This window comes from Callithrix jacchus, chromosome 19 (genome assembly GCF_049354715.1).
Source record: "Callithrix jacchus isolate 240 chromosome 19, calJac240_pri, whole genome shotgun sequence".
Classification (NCBI taxonomy): Eukaryota; Metazoa; Chordata; class Mammalia; order Primates; family Cebidae; genus Callithrix; species Callithrix jacchus.
Window position 1 is genome coordinate 38886477 of NC_133520.1, and position 20657 is coordinate 38907133.

At 58.3% G+C, this 20657-nt stretch overlaps 1 pseudogene; it reads right to left on the reverse strand.

Annotated features, from left to right (window-relative positions):
• Nucleotides 1-15056: 15056 nt before the first annotated feature.
• LOC144580422 (uncharacterized) lies at nucleotides 15057-15988 on the reverse strand (annotated as a pseudogene).
• Nucleotides 15989-20657: the final 4669 nt, after the last annotated feature.

Genomic DNA, 20657 nt, shown 5'->3' on the forward strand with positions numbered 1-20657 from the left:
TAGTGCTGTGGGTCGCCCACTGTCTTCCCTCCCTCAGAGCCCGCACTTACTCAGCTGACACCCCAGCACCAGCTATGGATGTGCCCCCAACTCTCTGGGTTTGAGGACGGTGGCCTGGTAACCGGTGGCCTCTAAGTGTGGGGTTGGCTGGATCCCAGCAGGACCTTGGAATGGGGCTGGCCATCAGTTCCTCAGAATCCTCACCTCCTGGGCTGGGCACAGGGGCAGCCCTGCCTTTGGGACCCCATCTCCTCTCCCCAGCTGAGGAAGGCAGAAACAGCCCCTGGAACAGGCGAGCCATCCGGCCCATGGGAGCCCTCACGTGACCTCACTAGGGGTGCCAGGCGATCCTCTGGAAACAGGCAGCAGAGTCCCAGGGCTCTCGAGGCCATGCCTTCCCCGTCCCAGCCCCACCCAAGATCTCCGCTCCACTCTCTGCCCTCCCATGGCTGCCTTGTCCCTGTGCCCACCTCTGGGCCCTGCCTGGATGCCTAGCCAGACCCTCAAGGCAGTGAATGCCAAGGGAAGAAGCCATAGAGGCGGGGAGGCCAAGAGCAGCCAGCGCACCTGCTTGAGGGCTGGGCCCAGCACAGCCTCCATGCTCAGGCCATTTGCATGCCTCTAGTGGGGAGCCAGGCCTGCAGAGAACAGGAGGGTCTGGCCATCCCCCCGATGCCCTGTGGTAAGAAGGGGGGGGTCAAAGTGGCCCCAGGGGTGGGGCAGGTGCACCAGCATCCTAGGCCTGGAGGCCATAGGAACACAACCCCCAGGCCCCAAGAGCCAGAGAAGAGCCAGCCTTGGGCAGGGACAGGACCCCTCCAGGAGAGGCACCTGCCATCCCAGCCCCTGAGGGCACAGGGCCAGGGCCTGCAGCTCAGGCTGGGCAGAGGGGCCTGAGGAACTGCTGACCTCCCTCCCCACACCCTGGCCCCAAGGCACCTACATGGCTGGCCCACAGGACACCCTCTCTAGGCCACACCAGGCCTGGCTGCCCTCTCTGGGTGCCATTTTCAAGCTAGTGCCCTTGCTCCTGGCTTTTGTGATGGGTCCACCAGAAGCCTGGCCTTCCCAAACATGGTCCTGTGCCCCATCCAAATCCCTGAGGCTATGGGTCCAGCCCAGCCCCCACAAGGGCCCTGCTCCTCTCTGCCCCAGGTCCGGTCTGTCCACCCACTCAATGCCCAGGGCCTCCTCACGGTGCGGGCGCAGCGAGGCCACACAGCACCCACGGAACAGGAACATACCGCCCTCTGCCAAGAGAGCCCTGCTGGCTGCACAGGACTCCTGCCCAGGCCTGGCCACTGTGAAATCCCTGCCCACGGGAGCCACGCAGAGCCTCATGAAGCAGAGACCCCTGCTCCAGGACAGTTAAGGAGGCCAGGCCCAGGAGGGGCTGAGGGCTGAAGTGTGGCCGCTGGGGGTGACTGTGAAGAAGGGGTGCTTCTCCAGAGCAACCAGCCAGGGGAGCACAGAGCTGCCAGGGCCTGTGAGGGCCACGGGAGAAGGGACCTGGTCCAGGACTCTGGAGGCCCAGCACCCCTTCCCCTCATATCCCTAAGCCTGCATCTGCCTCCATGCATCCCTGAGGTCTGGTGGGCACCACAATATCACGCCCAGCCACGGCTTCACTGGCTGGGACTGTGAGGCCCATCCCAGACAGGTTTCCCACTGCTCCAGGCAGCCCTGACCCTCCACAGGCAGAGCCACTGGAATTCCCCAGTGGGCCCCGGGGGCCGCTATGCTGCTGTCTACTTGAGGGAGCCAGTGACTAAGGGCGCCGGACCCCTGTTCCCTGTGGCACTTCACCAGTGGGGGCACCCCAAGCCTGCTCAACTCGCCAGGCCTTCCTGAGCAATAACCATAAGGGGTCAGTCCTTAAGGGAGGGCGGCACCCCACAGGAGCCCTTGGTCAGCTCCAGTGCATGGACACAGTGCCTCTGAGTCAGGACCCAGGACAGAGCCACCCTAATTGGCACCTACTGGGCCCCAGTGTTGGGGGCATTGCAGATGAAAGACTCGGGAGGCGACTGGGCAGGCAGAGGGTGTGAGAGCGTGGGCACAGCTGCCAGGTCACAGGGACCTGAGGACTCAGCGTAGGCTGGGGTGGGAGCCCATACCCAGATCCCAGCCAGGGCCACCTGGGGGCTTGAAGTTGAGGTCAGCAGAGAGGTCCCCAGCACCCAGGCTCTGTCTCCACGGCTGAGGCCCAGAGGGGACAGTGCTGGCCCAACAGGCTGCCGGAGGCTCGGGGGTATCTGGGTGCAGGGCCCAAGGTTTCCTTGCAGGCCTAGTGTGAAGGACCACCATGAAGATGGTCTCAGCTGTCCCCATCCCCACCGTGGCCTAGCACAGACAGAGGGCAGACCCCACAAGGGGTCCTGGATGTGCCTCAGAGGAATGGGGACGTGCTGGTCTGCAGCCCCTGGGGCCATACAACACAGCCCAGTTTACAGGCGAGGGGGGCTGGGAGGTAACACCTTCAACTCACCCTCCTTAGGAGCGAGCCCCGCCCATGCCTGGGCCTCAGTTTCCCTTCTATGCAAAAGACAGTGACCCAAGGGAGGTCTTCCCTCCCAAGGGCCTGCTGGCCTGGGCTGCTGCACCTGGTACACGTCCTCCCTCACCTGCCAAGGGCGGGCATCACCCCAGGAGCCCCAGCTCCAGCCCCCAGCCGGCCTCAGAAGCCACCCCCCAGGGCGTTTACAGCCCATCTTGCCCACCCGCCGGCAGAGGGAGGAAATGCGCCTGGTGGGCCTGTTCGCAGGTAGTTGAGACAGGACAGGAATAACCATATAAAAGGCCCGGAGGTGGGGGGGCCCCACCCCACCAGGGCGCCTGGCCCAGCCCCCTGCACATCTCACCCTCTGAGCTTTGAAGTCCTGGAGGGGTGTGGCTGGCCCCCGACCTTGGGCACCCCCCACACACTCCCCCTCTCTCTGACACTCCTCTCCAACACCTACTTTCGGGATCCTGGGGCCTCAGTTTCCTCCCTTAAAGGAGGAGCCTGGAGGCCGCCAGCCAGCCTGGCCTCCCCAGGACACTGGGAACACAGTAGGCAGGTGCAAGGCCAGCTCTGGGTCCCCATGCCCGACACGAGGTGGGGGTGAGGCCCCACTTACTGACTGCTCCATGTGGGTTCCCAGCGCTGAGCCTGGGCTGGGTGTGCCCCAGAGCCCTGCCAGCCCTGGCCCTTATCCCGGCTCCGTCATGGGTCCTCGCTGGGCCCTGCTGGGTGGGTGGGCCCTGAGAAGTTCATCAGTGGAGATGGCCCTCCCTCTCAACCGGGTTCCACACCCAGCCTAGCCCCTGTAGTGTGGGCCTGGCGTCACCATCCTCCAGTGCGTGGGAGAGGAGAGGGCAGAGGGCAGGACCCCTGAACAAGGTCTGGGCCTGTCAGTTCCCAGGAGAGCAGCTGCTGCCACAGGAGTTGACACAGCCCAAAAGATGGCCTCGGCTCAGGGGGTCCCTGCCCTGTCCCAGGTTGGAGTGGAGTCTGTCACGGCCTGCAGGGAACTCCAGGACACAGGCTGAGCAGCCAGGAAGGAATTCAGGGCTTCCCTGGAGGCCCTGGGGTCGTCAAGAAGGAACATTCTAGAAGCGTATTGCTGGGGGAAGGGGAGGCCTGGGGGACACCACTGAAGCGGAAAAGAAGCTTGGACTCGGGGGTGCCACACTCCAGACACCCCCTCCAATGACCAGGGCATTGCAGAGATGGAGTCAGACCCAGCTTGCCATCCAGGCCTCGATATGCCTGTCTGCATATGGGGTGGATTGTCTGAGACATGGCCAGGCCCTGAGCCCTGAGCCCTGGCAAGGCTGTCCTGGGCTCAAGTCCCCCAAGAAGGTGACCCTGTAGCCTCATTCCCTGGAGACTTCCTCTAGCCTGGCCCTGGAGGATGTTTCAGCTGGGTGGGTACCTTTGCCCTTTTCCCTGCAGATAGCACCAGGAATTACAGTCAGGGTCATGCACTTAGAGCCTGGCATCAGTAGAGCAGGGTACCCAGGTCACTAAGCCCAGGGTGGGGCTCAGTGGGTGGACTGTCCACCCTCCACTGAAGCCTGGAGTGAGAAACCACTAGAGAAAGTCCACGGGGAGGGCCAGAGAGGGAACCCCTGGGATGCTGAGCCAGCCTCTGCCCTCTGCCCAAAGCCCTCTTCCCTCTGCCAGGCTCTACCCCTGCCCCTGCCCTCTGCCAGGCTCTGCTCCTGCCCTTCCACCTGCACCTTGCCCTTCCTAGGCTACCAGCAGAGGGTAGAGGAGGTTGGAACACCCTGGGCTGCTGGCGCAGGTAACACAAGCACAGGCGCAGGACCCTCAGCCTGGACTGAGCTGGGGGTGTGCCCCACCCTGCCCCACCCTGGGGTATGAGAAGACATATCTGCCCTAGGGTCTGGGAGACCCAGTCTCACCCTGGTCCTGGCAGAAGCAGCTCCAGGCATCCCCCTGGGATGAGTCCTAGTGCCCTCTCCCCTACAGCTGTGCCACTGCCCCTCACAGGCCCCAGCCCCTCCCCTAGACAGCTCAGCCCTCTTTCCCGGTCTCCTCCCCTCATGGATCCCCCTTTCTGCCTCTGAACCCCTCAGGATGGATGCCTCAGCACAGGGCACTCAGGTCCCTGCCAGAGTCCTGAGTGGGTCTGGAGCCCTGGGTCCCAGGGGTGTGACCTGGAGCAACCACCACGGTTTGAGGGGCCAGGTCAGTGTTCCTGCAGAACTGGGCTGCTGTCAGTGGCTGCCTTCAGGATTATCTGGGAGAGCTTCCAGGAGGAGCTGAGCATGGGGACACTTCCTAGGGCTCCCACATCCTCCTGTAATTCTAAGATTGCATCACTGCGGATGCCATGGAAAAAGTGGGTCCCCTTGGCAGCAGGGGCGCTCTCAGAAGGGGCCCAGCTGAAGCCTGGGAGCCACCACCCGCCTGCCCGGCCAGGATGGGAGCTCAGCAGAAGGTGCTAATTGCTGTTTAGCTCCAGGCTGACTCCTTGCTCTCTTTTTGTCTCTCTCTCTTATTTTTTTTTTTAATTTTATTTGAGCCTCTAGAGCACACAGTAAACAGTCATTTGGCTCTCGGGGCCCTGCAAATTGGTGTTTATGGTGCGAAGATCAGGAGGACCTGTCCACCCAAACACAGGCTGGGAGGGAGGAAGCAGGGGTGGGACACCCCACCCAGACCCAGCTCAAGGGAGCCTCCTTCAGACCGAAGAGCCTGGTCTGATAAGCAGAGGACAGTGATTAACCCAAGAGAGCTTCTAGGAAGAGGCGAGGCATGGGCCGCAGAAAGACCGCCTCCAAGGCAAGCTGCAAAGCCTCCACCATGCCCTCAGGTGCCCCTGGGGAGCTCTGCCCTCCAGGCCAGCTGGGATCAGAGCTTCCTAGCCGGGTCCCAGCCTAGGTCTCCTTCCAACAGCACACCTCTCCTGCCCACCCAGTGGCCAGCTGCAGAGTAACAAACTGGAATGCCAAGGCCCAGCCTCTAGGCAGGAGCAGGAAACACAGAGCACATGGGAGGGACGTGGGGCTGGGACAATGGATTTCCCCAGATGTCGCCTGGTCATTCAGGAACCTCAGTCAGGCAGACTGTGTCCCAGAGCCAGTCCCCAGGCTCCCGTCTTATGCTGCCCAGACTCACCCCACCATGGCAGCTGGCCAGGAGGTCAGAATGGGGTCACCCTCTCCCCACTCTATCCAAGACCTGGCATGAGATACCACCTTGCAGTTCCCTCCTCATGGAGCAGGCGGCCTGCAGCACCACCACCGAAGGCTGGGAGGACATGGGAGGTAAACATGGGACCATCGGGAGAGAGCAGGAGGGGCACCGTCTGCGAGTAGTGGAGCCAGAGTGCAGGGGGCATGTAGAAGAAGAAATGTCGCAGGCAGGACAGTGCGGGGAGATAGTGCAGGGAGAATACCGCAGGTGGGATAGTGCAGGGAGATAGCGCGGGGAGAATACTGCAGGTGGGATAGTGCGGGGAGATAGTGCAGGGAGAATACTGCAGGTGGGATAGTGCAGGGAGATAATGCGGGGAGAATACTGCAGGTGGGATAGTGCAGGGAGAATACTGCAGGCGGGATAGTGCAGGGAGATAGTGCAGGGAGAATACTGCAGGTGGGATAGTGCAGGGAGATAGTGCAGGGAGAATACTGCAGGTGGGATAGTGCAGGGAGATAATGCGGGGAGAATACTGCAGGTGGGATAGTGCGGGGAGATAGTGCAGGGAGAATACTGCAGGTGGGATAGTGCGGGGAGATAGTGCAGGGAGAATACTGCAGGTGGGATAGTGCAGGGAGATAGTGCAGGGAGAATACTGCAGGTGGGATAGTGCAGGGAGAATACTGCAGGCGGGATAGTGCAGGGAGATAGTGCAGGGAGAATACTGCAGGTGGGATAGTGCAGGGAGAATACTGCAGGTGGGATAGTGCGGGGAGATAGTGCAGGGAGAATACTGCAGGTGGGATAGTGCGGGGAGATAGGGCAGGGAGAATACTGCAGGTGGGATAGTGCGGGGAGATAGTGCAGGGAGAATACTGCAGGTGGGATAGTGCAGGGAGAATACTGCAGGCGGGATAGTGCAGGGAGATAGTGCAGGGAGAATACTGCAGGTGGGATAGTGCAGGGAGAATACTGCAGGCGGGATAGTGCAGGGAGATAGTGCAGGGAGAATACTGCAGGCGGGATAGTGCAGGGAGATAGTGCAGGGAGAATACTGCAGGCGGGATAATGCAGGGAGATAGTGCAGGGAGAATACTGCAGGTGGGATAGTGCAGGGAGATAATGCGGGGAGAATACTGCAGGCAGGATAATGCAGGGAGATAGTGCAGGGAGAATACTGCAGGCGGGATAGTGCAGGGAGATAGTGCAGGGAGAATACTGCAGGCGGAATAGTGCAGGGAGAATACTGCAGGCGGGATAGTGCAGGGAGATAGTGCAGGGAGAATACTGCAGGCAGGATAATGCAGGGAGATAGTGCAGGGAGAATACTGCAGGCAGGATAATGCAGGGAGATAGTGCAGGGAGAATACTGCAGGCGGGATAGTGCAGGGAGAATACTGCAGGCGGGATAGTGCAGGGAGATAGTGCAGGGAGAATACTGCAGGCAGGATAATGCAGGGAGATAGTGCAGGGAGAATACTGCAGGCGGGATAGTGCAGGGAGATAGTGCAGGCGGGATAGTGCAGGGAGATAGTGCAGGGAGAATACTGCAGGCAGGATAATGCAGGGAGATAGTGCAGGGAGAATACTGCAGGTGGGATAGTGCAGGGAGATAATGCGGGGAGAATACTGCAGGCGGGATAGTGCGGGGAGATAGTGCAGGGAGAATACTGCAGGTGGGATAGTGCAGGGAGATAGTGCAGGGAGAATACTGCAGGCAGGATAATGCAGGGAGATAGTGCAGGGAGAATACTGCAGGCGGGATAGTGCAGGGAGATAGTGCAGGCGGGATAGTGCAGGGAGATAGTGCAGGGAGAATACTGCAGGCAGGATAATGCAGGGAGATAGTGCAGGGAGAATACTGCAGGTGGGATAGTGCAGGGAGATAATGCGGGGAGAATACTGCAGGTGGGATAGTGCGGGGAGATAGTGCAGGGAGAATACTGCAGGTGGGATAGTGCAGGGAGATAGTGCAGGGAGAATACTGCAGGCAGGATAATGCAGGGAGATAGTGCAGGGAGAATACTGCAGGCGGGATAGTGCAGGGAGATAGTGCAGGGAGAATACTGCAGGCGGGATAGTGCAGGGAGATAGTGCAGGCGGGATAGTGCAGGGAGATAGTGCAGGGAGAATACTGCAGGCAGGATAATGCAGGGAGATAGTGCAGGGAGAATACTGCAGGCGGGATAGTGCAGGGAGATAGTGCAGGCGGGATAGTGCAGGGAGAATACTGCAGGCGGGATAGTGCAGGGAGATAGTGCAGGGAGAATACTGCAGGTGGGATAGTGCGGGGAGATAGTGCAGGGAGAATACTGCAGGCGGGATAGTGCAGGGAGATAGTGCAGGGAGAATACTGCAGGTGGGATAATGCAGGGAGATAGTGCAGGGAGAATACTGCAGGTGGGATAGTGCAGGGAGATAGTGCAGGGAGAATACTGCAGGCAGGATAATGCAGGGAGATAGTGCAGGGAGAATACTGCAGGCGGGATAGTGCAGGGAGATAGTGCAGGGAGAATACTGCAGGCGGGATAGTGCAGGGAGATAGTGCAGGCGGGATAGTGCAGGGAGATAGTGCAGGGAGAATACTGCAGGCAGGATAATGCAGGGAGATAGTGCAGGGAGAATACTGCAGGCGGGATAGTGCAGGGAGATAGTGCAGGCGGGATAGTGCAGGGAGAATACTGCAGGCGGGATAGTGCAGGGAGATAGTGCAGGGAGAATACTGCAGGTGGGATAGTGCGGGGAGATAGTGCAGGGAGAATACTGCAGGCGGGATAGTGCAGGGAGATAGTGCAGGGAGAATACTGCAGGTGGGATAATGCAGGGAGATAGTGCAGGGAGAATACTGCAGGTGGGATAGTGCAGGGAGATAATGCGGGGAGAATACTGCAGGTGGGATAGTGCGGGGAGAGAGTGCAGGGAGAATACTGCAGGCGGGATAGTGCAGGGAGATAGTGCAGGGAGAATACTGCAGGCAGGATAATGCAGGGAGATAGTGCAGGGAGAATACTGCAGGCAGGATAATGCAGGGAGATAGTGCAGGGAGAATACTGCAGGCAGGATAATGCAGGGAGATAGTGCAGGGAGAATACTGCAGGCGGGATAGTGCAGGGAGATAGTGCAGGGAGAATACTGCAGGCAGGATAATGCAGGGAGATAGTGCAGGGAGAATACTGCAGGCGGGATAATGCAGGGAGATAGTGCAGGGAGAATACTGCAGGCAGGATAATGCAGGGAGATAGTGCAGGGAGAATACTGCAGGCGGGATAGTGCAGGGAGATAGTGCAGGGAGAATACTGCAGGCAGGATAATGCAGGGAGATAGTGCAGGGAGAATACTGCAGGCGGGATAATGCAGGGAGATAGTGCAGGGAGAATACTGCAGGCAGGATAATGCAGGGAGATAGTGCAGGGAGAATACTGCAGGCGGGATAATGCAGGGAGATAGTGCAGGGAGAATACTGCAGGCAGGATAATGCAGGGAGATAGTGCAGGGAGAATACTGCAGGCGGGATAGTGCAGGGAGAATACTGCAGGCGGGATAATGCAGGGAGATAGTGCAGGGAGAATACTGCAGGCGGGATAGTGCAGGGAGATAGTGCAGGGAGAATACTGCAGGCGGGATAGTGCAGGGAGATTGTGCAGGGAGAATACTGCAGGCGGGATAGTGCAGGGAGAATACTGCAGGCGGGATAGTGCAGGGAGATAGTGCAGGGAGAATACTGCAGGGAGACAGTGCAGGGAGAATACTGCAGGGAGATAGTGCAGGTAGAATACTGCAGGAGGGATAGTGCGGGGAGATAGTGCAGGGAGAATACTGCAGGTGGGATAGTGCAGGGAGAATACTGCAGGTGGGATAGTGCAGGGAGAATACTGCAGGCGGGATAGTGCAGGGAGATAGTGCAGGGAGAATACTGCAGGCGGGATAGTGCAGGGAGATAGTGCGGGGAGAATACTGCAGGTGGGATAGTGCAGGGAGAATACTGCAGGTGGGATAGTGCAGGTGGGATAGTGCAGGGAGAATACTGCAGGTGGGATAGTGCAGGGAGATAGTGTGCGGAGAATACTGCAGGTGGGATAGTGCAGGGAGATAGTGCGGGGAGAATACTGCAGGTGGGATAGTGCGGGGAGATAGTGCGGGGAGAATACTGCAGGTGGGATAGTGCGGGGAGATAGTGCAGGAGGGATAGTGCAGGTGGGATAGTGCGGGGAGATAGTGCAGGGAGAATACTGCAGGTGGGATAGTGCGGGGAGATAGTGCAGGAGGGATAGTGCAGGTGGGATAGTGCGGGGAGATAGTGCAGGGAGAATACTGCAGGTGGGATAGTGCAGGAGGGATAGTGCAGGGAGATAGTGCAGGGAGATAGTGCAGGTGGGATAGTGCAGGAGGGATAGTGCAGGGAGATAGTGCAGGGAGAATACTGCAGGGAGATAGTGCAGGGAGATAGTGTGCGGAGAATACTGCAGGTGGGATAGTGCAGGGAGATAGTGCGGGGAGAATACTGCAGGTGGGATAGTGCAGGGAGATAGTGTGCGGAGAATACTGCAGGTGGGATAGTGCAGGGAGATAGTGCGGGGAGAATACTGCAGGTGGGATAGTGCGGGGAGATAGTGCGGGGAGAATACTGCAGGTGGGATAGTGCGGGGAGATAGTGCAGGAGGGATAGTGCAGGTGGGATAGTGCGGGGAGATAGTGCAGGGAGAATACTGCAGGTGGGATAGTGCAGGGAGATAGTGTGCGGAGAATACTGCAGGTGGGATAGTGCAGGGAGATAGTGCAGGGAGAATACTGCAGGTGGGATAGTGCGGGGAGATAGTGCAGGAGGGATAGTGCAGGTGGGATAGTGCGGGGAGATAGTGCAGGGAGAATACTGCAGGTGGGATAGTGCAGGAGGGATAGTGCAGGGAGATAGTGCAGGGAGATAGTGCAGGTGGGATAGTGCAGGAGGGATAGTGCAGGGAGATAGTGCAGGGAGAATACTGCAGGGAGATAGTGCAGGGAGATAGTGTGCGGAGAATACTGCAGGTGGGATAGTGCAGGGAGATAGTGCGGGGAGAATACTGCAGGTGGGATAGTGCAGGGAGATAGTGTGCGGAGAATACTGCAGGTGGGATAGTGCAGGGAGATAGTGCGGGGAGAATACTGCAGGTGGGATAGTGCGGGGAGATAGTGCGGGGAGAATACTGCAGGTGGGATAGTGCGGGGAGATAGTGCAGGAGGGATAGTGCAGGTGGGATAGTGCGGGGAGATAGTGCAGGGAGAATACTGCAGGTGGGATAGTGCGGGGAGATAGTGCAGGAGGGATAGTGCAGGTGGGATAGTGCGGGGAGATAGTGCAGGGAGAATACTGCAGGTGGGATAGTGCAGGAGGGATAGTGCAGGGAGATAGTGCAGGGAGATAGTGCAGGTGGGATAGTGCAGGAGGGATAGTGCAGGGAGATAGTGCAGGGAGAATACTGCAGGGAGATAGTGCAGGGAGAATACTGCAGGTGGGATAGTGCAGGAGGGATAGTGCAGGGAGATAGTGCAGGGAGAATACTGCAGGGAGATAGTGCAGGGAGAATACTTCAGGCGGGATAGTGCAGGGAGATAGTGCGGGGAGAATACTGCAGGTGGGATAATTCAGGGAGTGGGGATAGCATAGGGCAAAAGCCTAGGGGTATGGTATAGGGGATAGAGTAGAGGAATCGTTTAGGGGGATAGCGTAGGGGAACAGAGTAGAGGAATAGCATAGGGGTTGGAGTAGGGGGTAGTCTAGGGGCTAGTCTAGAGGGATAGCGTAGGGGATAGAGTAGGGGTATCGTGGGGACCGCAGAGAGGAATAGCTTGGGGGATAGTGTAGTAGGGGATATCGTGGGGGATAGCACAGGGCAATAGCATAGGGGATGGAGTTGGGATAGCGGAGGGGATATTGTAGGGGTCACAGTGCTGTCGGGGTGCAGAGGCACCGTGCTGCGTGTCCGTGATGGTTTGTGTGCTTTGTGCCTCGCACTTCATGTGGGGATCCTGCACACACAGAGCCGTGGTCACCCTCCCTGTTTTTGTGTCACTCGGCCTGCCTCAGGTGGAGGGTCAGTGGGCAGGCTGTTCCCCGTTAGTGTGGGCACTTTCCTGGGCAGGGGCTAACAATAGGTGGCTCTGCTCAGGCCATACTGGCCCGTTACTGCCCAAAGGTGTGCAGCCGGCCACCACCCACTCGGAGTTGCTTCTTTGAGGGCTGGTCCAGGGTCAGGAAGGCTTGTCGTCTGCCTCTGTCCCCTCTTCTGCCGGCTGGGTCCGATCAGCAGACCCACCTTTAAGGCCTGAAGCCCATCCTGGCCCCTTGGACATCGTGGCCTGCCATGCAGTACAACGGGCCTCCCCAGGCCCCCACGCCACCAGCCCAGTGTGGTCCCTGGCTCCAGGCTCCAGGCCATGTGCCTAGTCAGCAAACGGCAAACGGGGCCCCCAACCAGCCTCCAGCGTGGCTGCTGTCTGCACCTGCATGTCCACTGCACCGGTGCGTTGGCTGTTTAGATCTTTCCCAGCTGTTGCCAAGGGTTCATTTCTCTCCTCGATCACAAGCCCCGCTGCATACCAGGTGCACAGGGCCTCTTCCCACCACCTGCCTACTTACTCCAGCTCCGCGGAGGCCTCTGGGTCTGGATTGCAGCCTTGAGAGGCCCACATGGGTGCCCAGGCTCTGGGCTGGCGGCTGTCCTGCGGGCCATGGTAACACTCTGTCACCTCTTTGTCTGTCATCTTCCCACTGGGGCAGAGGGGCCAACACTCCCTGACTGTTTCAGTTTGTCTTTCTGCTGCTTCTCCTCCAACCACCGTGTCCCTCACTGCGGCCAAGCCCGGGGCATACGCTGCGAGGGCAGCGCTACAGCCGTCCCCTGCCCTCCATGCAGCGCTACAGCCCTCGCCTGCCCTCCATGCAGCCCTACAGCCCTCCCCTGCCCTCCATGCAGCCCTACAGCCCTCCCCTGCCCTCCATGCAGCCCTACAGCCCTCCCCTGCCCTCCATGCAGCCCTACAGCCCTCCCCTGCCCTCCATGCAGCCCTACAGCCCTCCCCTGCCCTCCATGCAGCCCTACAGCCCTCCCCTGCCCTCCATGGAGCGCTACAGCCGTCCCCTGCCCTCCATGCAGCACTACAGCCCTCCCCTGCCCTCCATGCCAGCCTCCCTCATGGGGCCACCCACCTGCTGCATGCTCCTGCAGCATCCAGAACTTTCCACGGCAGCCCTGGCCACTCCCTCCCTCCTGAGAAAGGGTCCCCTGGTGTGGGTGTGCAGCTGGGCCTGCAGGTGATGGGCAGGGTGGCCACGCAGTGGCCTGGGAGCAGTAGGCAACACCCAGACCCCGGGGTGAGAGAGGAGCTGGCACAAGTAGGCCGGGGCAGGCCGGGGTGTTCTGGTGTCCCAGAGCCAGTCTCATCCTCCCAGTGGGGACACTGAGGCCCATCTGAAGTTCAGGGTGTCCGAGAGAGTCTCCTTTTCATTGAGGTCAGAGGGTGCTTCCTGAAGGACCCAGCCATGAGCACGGCCCCTGCCCAGCCTGGCTCCAGGCTGCAGTGACTGGCATGGGGGGTGGAGGCCCCTGGGCATGGTTCTGCCCACCCCAGCAGCACAGGCCTTGGGCACAGGTGGGGCACAGGTGGGCGGGTGCCGGCAGCAGATGCTGGGGAGACAGCAGTGCCTTCAGCTGGGCTTTTTAATTAACCTCAGCCGCCCCTCCTGAAGGGCCCCAATTAAGTGAAGAATGCGCCGCAGAGTGAGGTCAAGCTCAGGGCGGGTTTTAATGAAAGCTCCGTGGCCTGGGCAGGAGCGCCCCCGCCTGACTGCCTGCTCCCTGGTTCTTGTGCCGGGGGCCGCCCACCTCCTCCCTCCTGTCAGGCCGCAGACCAGGCGGCCCCTCTTTGAGCCACCATCCCGTTGCTGGCACAGTCCCACCCGAATGCTGAGCGTCTATGGTGTGTCCAGTGCAAAGGCAGACAGAAATCACACAATGAGTAACCAGGTCAGCCGTGCAGATGCCAGGAAAAAAGCAGGTGAGGTGAGGCACAGAGGGAGACAGAGAGGGCCGGGACACCATGCTGGGGACAGGACCTGCAGGAGGTGGGCAGGGAGTACCCCTGGAGGGCGGGCCCTGGGGACAGGGGCGGCGGCCTGGCTGAGCAGCTGAGGGTCGGCCTGTGGAAGCCCGCATGCAAGAAATCGAGGGCAGACATGTCTCCTGAGAAGATATAAACAGTAGCAGGTACCCAGAAAGACGCTCCAATTCATGAGTCCTTCAGGACACACAAATCAAAACCACCAGGAGACATCAGGATGGCGGCTATTAAAGAAACAAAACAAGTCGCTGGATGCTGTGGCTCACACCTATAATCCCAGCTACTCAGGAGGCTGAGGTGGGAGGATGGCTTGAGGCCAGGAATTGGAGCCCAGCCTGGGCAACATAGTGAGACCCAGTCTGTACAAGAACAATAATATTAATTAACCAGCATGGTGGTGCGTGCCTGCCACCCCAGGTCCTCTAGAGGCTGAGGCGGAAGGATCACTTGAGCCCAGGAGGCGGAGGTCGCAGCAAGCCAAAATCACGCCACTGCACTCCAGCCCAGGTGACACAGCAACACCCTGTCTCTAAAAAAATTAATTTTTTCAAAAAAAGGTTAAAATGATAAGTCCTATGTTATCTATATTTTGCCACGATTTTTTTTTTTTAAAGACAGGGTTTCACCATGTTGGTCAGGCTGGTCTTGAACTCCCAACCTCAGATGATCCGCCCACCTTGGCCTCCAAAGTGCTTGGATTACAGGTGTGAGCCATCACGCCCGGCCAACCACAATTTTTAAAATGAGAAAAATTTGAGGACAGAGGGCTGTGGGTATGGGAGGCTTTCAGCCGCACTCAGCAGAGCAGGAGCTGCATGGGGCTTCTAAGCAGAGACTGACACCAAGGGCCTGGCTCCCCACAAGACCCCCACACCCTGCCTCATGTAGTGGGGTGTGCCCCAGGACCTTGAGCCACATATTCACGGGTCCCAGCACCAGAGCCCTTGCATCTGACAACAGGAGAACAGCGGCTGGGGAGGGCTAGCAGGCAGGCGTGTGCGCCCGCCTCAGAGCCACCAACTTTGCTCGGGGCAGCTTCACATTAATCACCACTGCAGGGCCAACATTTTCCACACCTGGCTTCCTTTAGAGGCACCTGGCCTTGGGAATGATGAACAAGGGAATTGAGGGTCTCTTCCCTGGTCCCTGTGAGCACTCTCCTCTGCCCCAGCCAGGCCCCCCGCCCCCCCGCAAACCTGAGCAACAAGCACTCCCACCCCAACAAGGCTTGTGCTGGGGGCTCCCCTTGGTTCTTCTGGAGATTCAGGGTACAGCATGCCCAGGAAGGGAGTAATTTGATCCCAGCAGCCAGAGTCACTGTGGCAACAGGTGACATCAAAGCCCAGCAGCCCTGAGCCTCATATAGAACCCGACCTGCTGCCCAAGGTGGCCCAGGCGGGAAACACGTGCCTGGCTGCACGGTCAGGCGGCTGCCTGCAGAAACCCAGGAGCCTGAGGCCGTGTGGGCAGACAGCGCATGCTGGGGTGCAGAGAGGGGTGTCTGAGGAACCCCAGTGCATTTAGCACCAGATACTTGACTCTCCCAGCCTTGGCACCTGGCCTGAGGGAAGGAGGCACAGCGGCATCCCGGGGTGGCCACAGGAAGTCACCACAACCCGGTGGCTCACGACAGCAGGGAGTTACTTCCTTGCAGCCCTGCAGCCAGAAGCCCCACACTGAGGTGACCAGGGCGTACTCCCTCCAAAGGCTCTGGGCAGACCCCGCACAGCCTCCTGGAGCTCCTGGTGGCTCAAGCACCCAGGCGCATGGCCACACACTCCAGTCTCCACCCTGTCCTCTCATGACCGGCTCCCCATCTGTGCACCTCAGATCCCCCCCTTTCTATTAGGTGGTCCAGGGCTCACCCTAGTCCAGGATGGTCTTCACGTCACTCACAGAGGATGTCTGTGAAGAAGACCCTGGTCCCACAGAAGGTCCTGCTCTGAGGCTCCAGCTGGACATGAAGTGGGGTGCCCACCCCACCCCACCACAGAGCCTTTGAGGTAAACCCAGGCACTGACACCTCATCTGAGACCTTAGAGTAGAACCAGGTTGCCAGGAGCCCAGGGTCCTGCTTCCCAGAAGCTGTGAGAGGCCATGTATGCGGACTGCCATTTTAAACCATTAAGGTGTGCTGGAACTTGTCACCAAGCCTTGGAACGCAGATGGGGACCAACAGTTCCCCTCTCCCCAGACAAGATACAGGCTGTTCAGAACCCAGTGCCTCTGCTGCAGCTGCTGTGTCCTCTGGGTCCTGTCTGCCCTATGCAGAACAAGATCCGTTTGCTTTTCTTGTTCTTTTTTTGTGGGACACAGAGTCTCGCTGTTACTCAGGCTACAGTGCAGTGGCGTGATCAAGGCTCACTGCAGCCTCGAACTCCTGGCCTCAAGTGATCCTCCCACCTCAGCCTCCTGAGTAGCTGAGAATATACATCACGACACCTGGCTAAGTGTTTAATGTTTTGTAAAGACAGGGTCTCACTGCGTTGCCCATGCTGGTCTCAGATTCCTGAGCTCAAGCCATCCTCCTGCCTCAGCCTCCCAAAGTGCTGGGATTACAGGCTGAGCCACCACTCCTGGCCACTTTTTAATGTCCTTTTCTGGAGTGATGAAAAGGTCACTGCCCTACAGAAGTCCCCAATATCGTTTTGAGATATTACTGCTCTGTGTAGCCCCCAAGCTGGGGGAGTCACACTCAGAGTGAGTCTGTGATGCATCCTGGGGACAAGGCCCCCAGCCAAGGTATGCCTCTCCTGCTAGCCTCTGCCTGGAAGCTTGGCAGGTGGAGAAGCTCCGAAAGAGAGGTACAGACCCCAGCCCCTAACACCTAGAGGTGGGTCCCAAGAGAACAGCTTCACCCACGGGGAGCCCAGCAGGCACCTTCACAATGTGCCTCTCCCTCTCCCCGATCCCTGGGGGCCTGGCCCCTTCCTCACTCCTGCCCCACCACAGGGGTTGCCATGGCCCCATGCCCCAATCAGCCTCCTGCTGGTGTCCTCATCACACCTCCAGGTGGCACCTCTGTTGCACCCACCTATGGCCCTCATCTAGATGAGACCCCTGCCTTTCACCCACACAGCCCTTTCCAAACAGGCTCATTCAGCTGTTCTCTAAGGTTAGAGGGAAGCTCCCCAACCAGCATTCCTCACCAACACCTCTCCCATCTCTGACTTCCTACCACACAAGGCTCGCCCTAAACCAGCCTTACTTGATGCCAACGTCTCCCAGCAAGCATAGCCTTTCGTCAAGTCTGCTTAGCCTCTTGTATGCCCACAGCAATGGCAGCTCACTGCCAGGGTGCTCCCGCATTTGGAGCTGCAGTCTGTTCTGGGCTGGCCACTGCCGCTGGCCTGGCTGTCCCTTACCACAGACGCCTTGTCTGTCCTCCAGTCTCTGGTTGCCCCAGAGAGCACTGGCTCAAAAAGGCTCTAGTGTGAAGTAGCTCCATGCCTTCAGCCGTGTCTCCTGGAAGCCCTGGGCCAGGACCCAGTGCATTCCAGGGTTCTGAGCTCAGATACAGGTCTCGACAGTGGCAAGGAGACCCCAGGCAGGACTCAAACCATGGGGCAAGTTGGCCACCTGACAGAATCCCAGGTTCTGATGTCCAGCCTGGAAGGAGACTGGGAAGGCCCTCTCCCCCTCCCCCAAGACCCCCCCCTGGGGTCTCAAGGCTCAAGTAGCCATGATCATGCCACCGCACTCCAGCCTGGGTGACAGAAGGAAGGAGGGAGGGAAGGAGGGGGGGGAGGTACTAGGGTGCAGACTTGGCAGGCAGACAACTTGTCAAAGTCCCACAGGAAGGGAGTGTCTAAAAGTAGGTAGAGGCTCAGTCAGGGTCCCTGAGTCCAGGACAGGGCAAAGGTCATGAGTGCAGGCAGGGACCACTCTAGCCAACAAGCGGGGTCTCACCAATGCCAAAGACAAATGATGCACGGGCCAGAGAAACGGCACCATCAGCCACCTTCAGACTCATGGCATGTTACTTTGGGGACGCAGGGTGTTTTGTTATCCTGATGGGGGCAGGGGATCGGTGCATGTATCCAGAGTCAGAACGTCTTTTATTTTATTTTTTAAATTTTAGAACCTCTTTTGTTATTAGCATCTGAAACGGTAAGAGCAGACCATCTCTGTGATTTCAGTTGATAAGGGAGTATAAACAGTATTTCCGGCGGGGCATAGTGCCCCTGCACTGCCAGCACCTTGGGAGGCTGGGTTAGGACGGTCACTTAATCCCAGGAGTTCAAGACCAACCCGAGCAACAAAGGAATACCCTGTCTTTAAAAAATTTAAAAAAAGAAAAGATTTACAGATTTCATGCAACAGCTCTGAGATGAAAAGGTCTGAGATTTCAGCAACAAAAACCACACATCTTGCTAATACTGCTTTCTGGGAATGCTGTTTGCATTCAAGATGGGAGGAAATGCTCGATGTCACTCAGAAGGAGTGAAGAGGAGCCAAGATGTGCTTTTCTGCAACCCCACCCCAGGGTGCTCACCTCACCGGCTCCCCACTTGTCTATCCGGGAACAAGGGGCTGGAACCAGACAGAAAACAGTCCTTGCCCCAAGGAGCCAGCCTGCCTGGGAAAACAAAGTACCCAAGAGCTAGGCCAGGGGAGGGGCATGTACACCTCTGGGCTTCCATTTGAGGAATGGAGGGCTGGTGTGAGATGGGGAAACTGAGGCTGAAGTGAGTATAAGGGGAAACAGGTGATGTTTCAAAAGGACCAGAAGTCAGAGGACTATGAGCTTGCTCCCTGGAGTTGACAGAACTCAGCTGTAATCTCCTAAGCCACTGTGTAATGCAGGCAAGCCCACAGGCCCCCACCACTGACCACTGGGTTCCCAAATGACCCCAGACCCCAGCCCAGGCCCAAAAGCAGGGCAGGGCTGGGCCACCCTGCGAGGGAGGGCCTCTTCCAGGCCCACACAGTCAGAACAGCCGTAACAATTCCTGTGGCATGCTCGAGGTGTGACCAGCCAGAGGGTAGGCTTTGGGTAGGGGTCTGGGCAAGAAGGAAACAGGGCGGGGCAGAGGGGAGGGCAGGGTCCTCTCCTCACCCCACCCCCCAGGGAAGTCTCAAAGGGTTGAGTTCTTCCTGCCACAGGTCTTGGCGGTTGAGTGCTGGGACTAAGCCCTGAATGTGAGGAGGAAGTAGACTGGTGGCGGCAGCGCCACCCCGCAGAACATCCTGGCATTCTGCAGTGTGATTCTCCAGCTCTAGCCTGCTGAGTCTCCCAACAGAGAGAGCAGGCAGAGCAACCATGTGGGAGACAGAGTGGGGCAGGAAATCCCAGAAAGGTGAACTCTGTCCCAGGTTGCCTGCTGTAGTAGTGAGCTTCCCATCACTGGAGGAATCCAAGATAACACTGCACTTTGCAGTGGCACCAAAGTGCCTGTTCCCCAAGAGACAGGGCGGGGTGGAGGAAAGAGTAAAGGTGCTGGCAATAAGCAGATTTGGGCATGGAGTAATCAAGCTCCAGAGGGGTTCCATCCTGGCTGTGTGACATCGGGTAAGCGTGAGACCTCTCTGAACATCTGTAGCCTGGCTCAAATGCCACACACTTCACAGCCCTGCATACAGAGGTTGATTCAATTGCCTGCCGGGACTGGGGTGGGCTGGAGTCCCCTTTGCCTAGCCACACTGGCTGCCTACTGGGCCTCCCACATGGGTACTCCTGCTCCTTTGCTCCAGCCAGCCCATCTAGCCACCTTCCCTAGAAGGCCAGCCCATTCTGTTGCTGGCATCCGTCTCTTAACTGGTTCTTGGGTGCAGCCGCCCTCAGAAGAGAGAAGCCCAGCCCCACCTGAGCTAGCATCTTTGAGACTGACAGCAGAGGCGGCCAAGAAGGCTAGAGGGTCACTGTCTAGCCTGGCCCCCAATCCCCTCCCTCCAGCCAGCTCATCCCGCCCCTCTTGGCTGAACCTCATCTGATCTCAGGGACCTCTGAGAAGAGAGAAAGGGATCCTCACAACTTAGGCAGTGTCAGGGGAGTACCAGGGCCTCAATTTCCCCAAGAACTCACTGCCAGACACTTCTTAGCTCCCTAGCAGGTCTCCTTCCAGGGACAGAAATCTGGGTGTGATGACCTGGGCTGCTCTGCACCTGTCTGGCCTGAAGATATCACCTTTGCCTGGGTGGGGTGGGGAGGCCACGCCAGGAGCACAGAATCAGCAGGAAGGGACTTTTTATTATTTTCAGACAGGGTGTCACTCTGTCACCCAGGCTGGAATGCAGTGGCACAGTCCTAGGTCACTACAACCTTGAACTCCTGGGCCCAAGTGATCCTCCTGCCTCAACTTCCCAAGTAGCTGGGGCTACAGGTGCATGTCACCATACCTGGCTATCTTTGTAAAATTTTTGTAGAGATGGGGTCTGATTATATTGTCCAGGCTGGGGAAGGTACATTTCTTAACCACAGGAATCCATTTTATTACTTTTTAAACTGTGCATGTATCTGACATACTCTCCTGTCTGTATTTTTTCACATTAAAAAATATATATTTTTTAAAGGGGCCAGGCACGGTGGCTCACACCTGTGAACTTTGGGAGGCCAATGTGGGTGGATTGCCCGAGGTCAGGAGTTTGAGACCAGCCATGGCCAACTAGAAATACAAAAATTAGCTGGGCATAGGGGCAGGCGCCTGTAATCCCAGCTATTCCAGAGGCTGAGGCAGGAGAATTGCTTGAACCCAGGAGGTAGAGGTTGCAGTGAGCCAAGATCATGTCACTGCACTCCAGCCTGGGCAACAAAGCAAGACTACATCCCCCACCCAAAAAAAAAGGGGGGGAGGCAGGCTCTGGTTCTCACACAATCCCCTCAGTAGCACTGGAGCCATTCCTGGCCACCCTCTGCCAGCAGAGAACCAAAGCCCAGGCTGGGGTCCCCTCAGCCCTAAAGCGGCCATAA